Source organism: Limulus polyphemus, unplaced genomic scaffold (genome assembly GCF_000517525.1).
Source record: "Limulus polyphemus unplaced genomic scaffold, Limulus_polyphemus-2.1.2 Scaffold3194, whole genome shotgun sequence".
Lineage (NCBI taxonomy): Eukaryota > Metazoa > Arthropoda > Merostomata > Xiphosura > Limulidae > Limulus > Limulus polyphemus.
Genome location: NW_013668804.1, coordinates 15896 through 23467, shown reverse-complemented (window position 1 = coordinate 23467; position 7572 = coordinate 15896). Strand labels below are relative to the sequence as shown.

The 7572-nt window shown below is 32.4% G+C and overlaps 1 protein-coding gene and 1 long non-coding RNA gene across 2 annotated transcripts in view; one reads left to right on the top strand and one right to left on the bottom strand.

The window, feature by feature from the left end:
• The window catches only part of LOC111088133, a 1427-nt gene extending 885 nt beyond the window's left edge, over positions 1 to 542 (bottom strand). The window contains exon 1 of the long non-coding RNA XR_002612731.1: positions 19 to 542. This is a non-coding gene — a long non-coding RNA (uncharacterized LOC111088133). The remainder of the gene's footprint in view (positions 1 to 18) is intronic.
• The window catches only part of LOC106468860 (translin-like), a 41988-nt gene that overhangs the window by 32278 nt on the left and 2138 nt on the right, over positions 1 to 7572 (top strand). The gene's annotated exons all lie outside the window — the stretch shown is intronic.

Below are 7572 nucleotides of genomic sequence, written 5' to 3'. Positions count from 1 at the left end.
CTTTGCTTCACATTTTACCTTATCATAGTCTGGATAATCTAACACTAGGAGCTTTGCTTTACATCTTACCTTATCATAGTCTGGATAATCTAACACTAGGAGCTTTGCTTCACACCTTACCTTACAGACTGTGTAATCTAACACTAGGAGCTTTGCTTCACATCTTACCTTACAGTCTGTGTAATCTAACACTAGGAGCTTTGCTTCACATTTTACCTTATCATAGTCTGGATGATCTAACACTAGGACCTTTGCTTCACATCTTACCTTATAGTCTGTGTAATCTAACACTAGGAGCTTTGCTTCACATCTTACCTTATAGTCTGTGTAATCTAACACTAGGAGCTAAGTTATGTTAGAAATATAGCTATTTATAAATATCTATGAACAAAAGCTTTAATGTGATCACAGATGTGAGGGTTTTTTCAAAAGTGACCATCACTGTCTCGTTGAAAGTAAAATCGGTGCTACTGTAGCGTGTGGTCTACAAAGATAATTACAACATAGTGTGCAGTCTACACAGATATTATCATCATCACCGTTTTAACTTTTGTTTATTTGCAGTTGGCACCATTTATTATAAATAACGCTTTTAAACTAATAAAGTACAAAATACCATTACATAACGTTTTCGGGGGCAAATATTATCAGAATGAAATAAATTACAACAATCAAAGCTAGAACAATAATAACCTAAATTTAAGGTACTTTTTTGGAACACACAACTTATAAAATTATTATTTGCTGAACAAAAACGTGGATAGATATAAATTATTTAGCAAGAAATTATGTTTTAGTGAATCATTAAAAAGGTGATGACGATAGTATCTGTGTAGACCACACACTATAGTGTAAATATCTTTGTAGACTGCATGCTGTAGTAGCACCTTAAAATGTGTAGAAAATGACTTCTGTCATGTTCCTGTAATATTTTGGTGTAAATGACAGAATTGTACTTTGTTGCTTGACCAAAACATTCCATAATTATACATTTATTCAGAAATGTGTTAAGATATTATAAAATGATTACAGAGGTAAACAAATTTTGTAAGGAGAGTTCTTAATTCATTGTCATGAATTTTACATGATGTTCAAAGGGTTGGGTACCTTATATTAAAACAATTTTGAATATGTAAAGCAGCAAGTCATGTGACAACAACAGTTAATATAACGTCATAGTTGGAAGGCATGTATCAGAACTACATTTTCACATAGGTTGGTGTTTTGTAGGTAGTGTGATGCCATTAGTATGTAACAGCCTGTCCTGATATAAAATGTTCATACATTCAGATCGTAAAGATCTGTTCAGATTGGGGATTTAGGATTTTCATGGTTGCAGGTATGCTTCATACTTACTGGCATTGGAAAACAAAGGAATGTGAATCAACTTATGACATCAAGACCAACCATAAAGAGACACATAACAAGTGTGGCATCTTGTAACAGAACAGGATCTGCAGGCTCAAAGTTTAGTGGTAAAAACTTTCCACGTGCCCAAGACAATAGTATGCAACATATTGAAGAAAGATCTCTGTCTTGAATGAGGCAAACATGGTTTTGTTTCACCAAGATGAGGCTTCTGCTCCTGCTATTCCATATGAAGACTTACAGGACAAGTTACTGGATATAATGTCTGTGGATTTCTGTGTGATAAGACTTTTGAAATGGGCGCTAGGAAACAGTTGTCCTCATACACTAGATATATTATGGAAAACCTGTAAATGGTGTGCTTTTAACATTATAGTTTTATGACAGAGCCTTTTGCAATGGAAATATGCTACAGGGTTATTGTCAAAGTGCAAGGTCATCAGAAGGAGCATGAGGCTTCAAAACTGTTTTAACATAACACACTTAACCTCTTCACACATGCTGTATTTCATACTTCAAGCCTCTGATCTGTTCAGTTTAAAGATGATGATAATCCTACAAACAGCAAATTATTTTTTCAAAATTTTGTTTCATTTAGGTCATGTGTAAATGATTTGGTAATAACTTTGCCTTTGGTTATTTTAAATCAAATTAAATTCTGTATTGGAGAAAAAATTGTAAAGATAACTAAATTTTTTTATTATGGTTTAAACAGAAATAACCACTATGTATGGAAATAAATTCTGTTAAGTAAGAATATGCTTCTCGATCTCTTATTACTCATGCTGTTTTTTTTATCAGTTTATACGATAAACTACTGTATCAAAAAGATGTATAATTTTGTATATAATTCAACTTCATCTAATTCACTGTGTGTGTGTATATCAGTACATGTTTTCATATGAAGTACAAGGATATGGTAAAATTATTTATATTATATTTTAATTTATGAAAAGTTTTATTGATATTGACATGCACGTATATATGTGTGTGTGTATGAGTCTGTTTGCATGTGTCTTAATGAGACTGAATAGAAACATGTTAGGAATTAAAAATTCAAGATGTTTATTAGAAGCTCTATGTTTTTCATCATTTTAGTTTAAAAATTGTATACATTATATTCACCTTACAGGCAAGTTGGTGCTGTCCACAGTAACATTATATTCACCTTACAGGCAAGTTGATGCTGTCCACAGTAACGTTACATTCACCTTACAGGCAAGTTGATGCCGTCCACAGTAACATTACATTCACCTTACAGGCAAGTTGATGCTGTCCACAGTAACATTATATTCACCTTACAGGCAAGTTGATGCTGTCCACAGTAAAATTATATTCACCTTACCGGCAAGTTGATGCTGTCCACAGTAACATTATATTCACCTTACAGGCAAGTTCATGCCGTCCACAGTAACATTACATTCACCTTACAGGCAAGTTGATGCTGTCCACAGTAACATTACATTCACCTTACAGGCAAGTTGATGCTGTCCACAGTAACATTACATTCACCTTACAGGCAAGTTGATGCTGTCCACAGTAACTTCTTTTAACTATTTTTAAGAAGAAATTGAGATTGTTATGACTAAATGCTGTTCAATTTCAAAGTTGTTTATTTATTTAACATGCATTAATATGCATTATTTATTTAATATGTTCGTATTCCAGCTTGATAAAATTAAGTATTTTTTACACTTGGAGGAAAAGCAGTTTCATTTAATGTTGCTTTTAGAAATGAATACATACTTATATCTGACATCAGAAAAAAAAAGAACAATTAAAATGTTTGTTGTTGTGATCTCTGTGATTTAATATGAAAAGAATAATGGTCTTATGCAACTAGTAAGGGGTAATGAGCCATTGGAATGCTAATATTTGTAATGAATATCAGTAAATGTTACAGGCTTTGTTGAACTATGTCATGAAGTCTTCATCAACTTGTGAAGAACATGAAGCAAAGTGTATTTGTTTCTGATTAAAGTTATTAGAACCTCTATAACAGTGTGTCAACGTTATTATTCACACACACGTTTTAAAAAAACAACAGTGTAGATTATTTGGAACTGTTTAACTTTGTGTGTTCTAAGTCAAATTAGTGTAATATATGTATTAAAAGATACTGTAGAAACAAATTTGAAACTAAGCTATCATATTTATTTGTATTATTGCTCTCTGAATGTCCCTGAAAATTGTTGTTTGTGGAAATATTACCCATTCTTCTAAGGACGTTTTATAAAATAGAGAAGACGGTTAATCAATAAATAAATAAACATTTCTTCAAAATCTAAGAAGAATAGTCAGACATCAATGTCTTTTTAAAAGTTTGAGGAATTCAATGGTAACATTATTTTTACACCTCATTATAATAGGGTATCTACCAGAGAAGAAGTAACTGTAAAAAGCATTACACTACAACAACAACAGAGGAATTCAATGGTAACATTATTTTTACACCTCAGTATAATAGGCTATCTACCAGAGAAGAAGTAACTGTAAAAAGCATTACACAACAACAACAACAGAGGAATTCAATGGTAACATTATTTTTACACCTCATTATAATAGGGTATCTACCAGAGAAGAAGTAACTGTAAAAAGCATTACACTACAACAACAACAGAGGAATTCAATGGTAACATTATTTTTACACCTCAGTATAATAGGGTATCTACCAGAGAAGAAGTAACTGTAAAAAGCATTACACTACAACAACAACAGTATTGTTCTTCTAGACTTCTTGCATAGGTGCAACTGGAAATGATAAAGCTTGTAACAGACTTTTATTTTAAATTAAGAACAATAGGATCACAGCATTTTTGTAAAAATTATTCATTAAAAACTTCATTCAAATAACATTTAAAAGTGCACAATACTTTAGAAATGGTGAAGGCATTAGGCCGTTTAAAATAATGTTTCGGTAACATGTAAGATGTTTTTAGTTAGGCTTGGTACTCCTAAAGCTTGTTTAAATGCAGTTTTTAATAATGCTTTGATGTTTACGTAAACTTGTAGGAAAACCTATATATAATAGGAAAAGTTATATTTAGGTAGCTAAATAGTTATCTCTAATCTAAACTACTTTAAAACAATGAGAAATACAGTTTTTTTTTGTTGTGGTTATTCGCTCAATAACCGTTGTAATATACACGAAAAACACTGTTTCAATCTTTCAACTATGAGTACTCTGTTTGAAGAACAAATCCAACCTACATGTGTGATGTTGACATAATTAATGACTACTTGTTTAATATATTTTGTGACCATTCTTGTGCAACGATTTCATCAAATAAATAAGAACTCCAACGTTTAAAAATGCACGATAATTTATTGTATAAAGTTAAAAGCGAAATATACAATTAAAACGCTAAATGTTTCGATGGAAAAAATCCCACCATCTTCAGGGAACCATGTAGTTTTAATTGTATATTTTGATTTCAACTTTATACAATAAATTATTGTGCATTTTTAAAATGTTGGAATTCTTATTTGTTTTATGACTTCTTGTTTTGTATAATTGCTTTCGTTATAACCTAGGCTTAGTTGTGGTTTCTTTTGATAAAATTATTTGTGTTTTTTGTTTGTCTTTTATAATAGTCAAATATCACTTGGAGAAAAATCCTGTCGTTGTTTTATTGTCTAAGAGCAATTATTATAAAAAAATATAAAATATTTGGTATAATCTCAGTTATGTACTTGGGATCATTGTAGTAATGCATGACTCTTATTCTATAACTCCTATATATTTATTATACTTAACATTTTTCTTTTGGTATGTGGTATGTTACTCGTGTAGCTGTACAAATTTGATTTAATATAGCCTTTAATTCCTTGTGGTATGTTACTCGTGTAGCTGTACAAATTTGATTTAATATAGCCTTTAATTCCTTGTGGTATTTTACTCATGTAGCTGTACAAATTTGATTTAATAAAGCTTTTAAATGTCTAGCTGTACAATGTTTTCATTATATTCAAGTCCTAATCCAACCCCCTAGAATTATGGTACATAAAAATGTTGATCTGATAACCTTGTCAGTTAGTGGTCTTTTATTTTGTGGCACATTTAGTGTGGGGACTGGCGCGGCTTTTCGAGAAAAACCAGTTCGCGTAGTTTTGAAGAAATCTTTTAGACAGTTTTGTACGAAAAGTTTGCTATTTTTAGTGTAATTACGTATATCTTCGGCAGCTGATTAACAGGATAAATCTGTAGATCGCCTAAGAAAATTAAAACACTATCACACCAACCTCTCTTGCCCATATGCCATACACTATAACAAGCATCAATCACCACGGCAACTTCTAGTCCAAAATTCACATAAAAACAATCAACTGACAGACAGTCTTACGAGGATGATAATTATTCATTACGTGAGGAAATTCAATTAAAACAATAGTATAATACTTGTATATGTCTTTTATTTCTGTTAGATAATTCTACACAAGTCAAAAATACTTTTGTAAAAGATTATTCACGTGTACACTTTTCACTATTTGTGTGACAATTACACAATGGAAAATAACGAAAAATAAGTTGTTCTTAATACCTGTCTCAATATTTTATTGTTGTTTCGCTTTCATTTTGTGATTAAATGTTTAAATTTATTTTTGCATAACATTATTTCAGTGTTCTTAATACACAGTTTAACACACACTGGTGTAATATGGTCAGGTAATTTCTGTATTTTCTGTACCTCGGTAGAGTTTAAATGCTAAACGATTTATAACCTACATAATACTTGTATGTCCAGGGTTGTAAGTTCCACTGATGAAGTTTCGATCCAAGCTGATAAGATTTCATACTGCAAAATTACGAGGAGTGTCTGAAAAGTTCGTGGTCCGACCTGTAAAAAAAAGATACTCTGGTTCAGCTATGATCTATTTTTTCAACATAATCTCCACCTGAATCTGTGCACTTGCACTAGCGTTGCTTCAAGTCCCTTATACCCTTCTTAAAAAACTTTTCTTCTTGGTCCTCAATTCATAACTAAATGGTATCTATCAAATATACCCTTCTGGAAGAACTCTTCTTCTTGGTCCTCAATCTATAACTAAATGATATCTACCAGATATAACCCTTCTGAAAGAACTCTTCTTCTTGGTCCTCAATCCATAACTAAATGGTATGTACCAGATATATCCTTTTGGAAGTACTCTTCTTCTTGGTCCTCAATCCATAACTAAATGGTATTTATCAGATATACTCTTCTGAAAGAACTCTTCTTCTTGGTCCTCAATCCATAACTAAATGGTATCTACCAGATATACCCTTCTGAAAGAACCGATCTTCTTGGTCCTCAATCCATAACTAAATGGTATCTACCAGATATACCATTCTGAAAGAACTCTTCCTCTTGGTCCTAACTAAACCCAGCGAATAAGGGGAGTAATTGGGTAATTCGAAGCCAGCATCATGGATAGCGTTCAAAGCAACACACGATTTATGAGCGGGACGTTGTCCTGATGGAAGAGCACACTTTTGTGAGCAATCCTATTATCTTTTCATTGATTTTTTGACAAAAATTGTCGATTTAAAAATGTATACTAATCTGCTGTATTGGTTTGACCTTTTTTCCAAATAACCAATTAGTAAAACGCCCTTGGCATCCCAAAAAAATTATGCCATGACCTTCATAGCAGAGAATTGTGGCTTGAACTTCTTTGGGGTGGGCGAACTTGGGTGTTTCTATTGCAGACTTTGCATTTTTATCTCTCGGTCGAAGTGGTGAACCCAAGATTCATCCATAGTTACGAATCTATTGAACTTTTGGATTAGGCGCTGAATATCAACAACTCGGATCCATTTCTGCTCAACTGACAGCATTTTTGGAAACCGTCTGGCACTAACCTTACTCATTCCCAAACTGTTACTAAAAATGCTTGCTACAGTACTTTAACCGATTCCCACTTTTTCTGCTAACTTCCTAATGGTAATTCTTCTATCATATATTACCAAATCATGAACTTTATCTGCAATTTCTGTTGTGGTCGATGTCCGACCTGACCTCGGATCGTCTTCACGTGATTTTCTACCGTGCTTAAACTCAGCACACCATTTTTTCTCTGTTAAATATATCGCAGCGCCCTCTCCTACTATTGTTTCCATACACTGGTGGATTTCTTGCAGTGTCATTTTCTTTTTAACGAAATATTTATCACGATGTTTGATCTTCTCCATGATGTTTAGCACTGCTCACTTCTTTCCTTCGA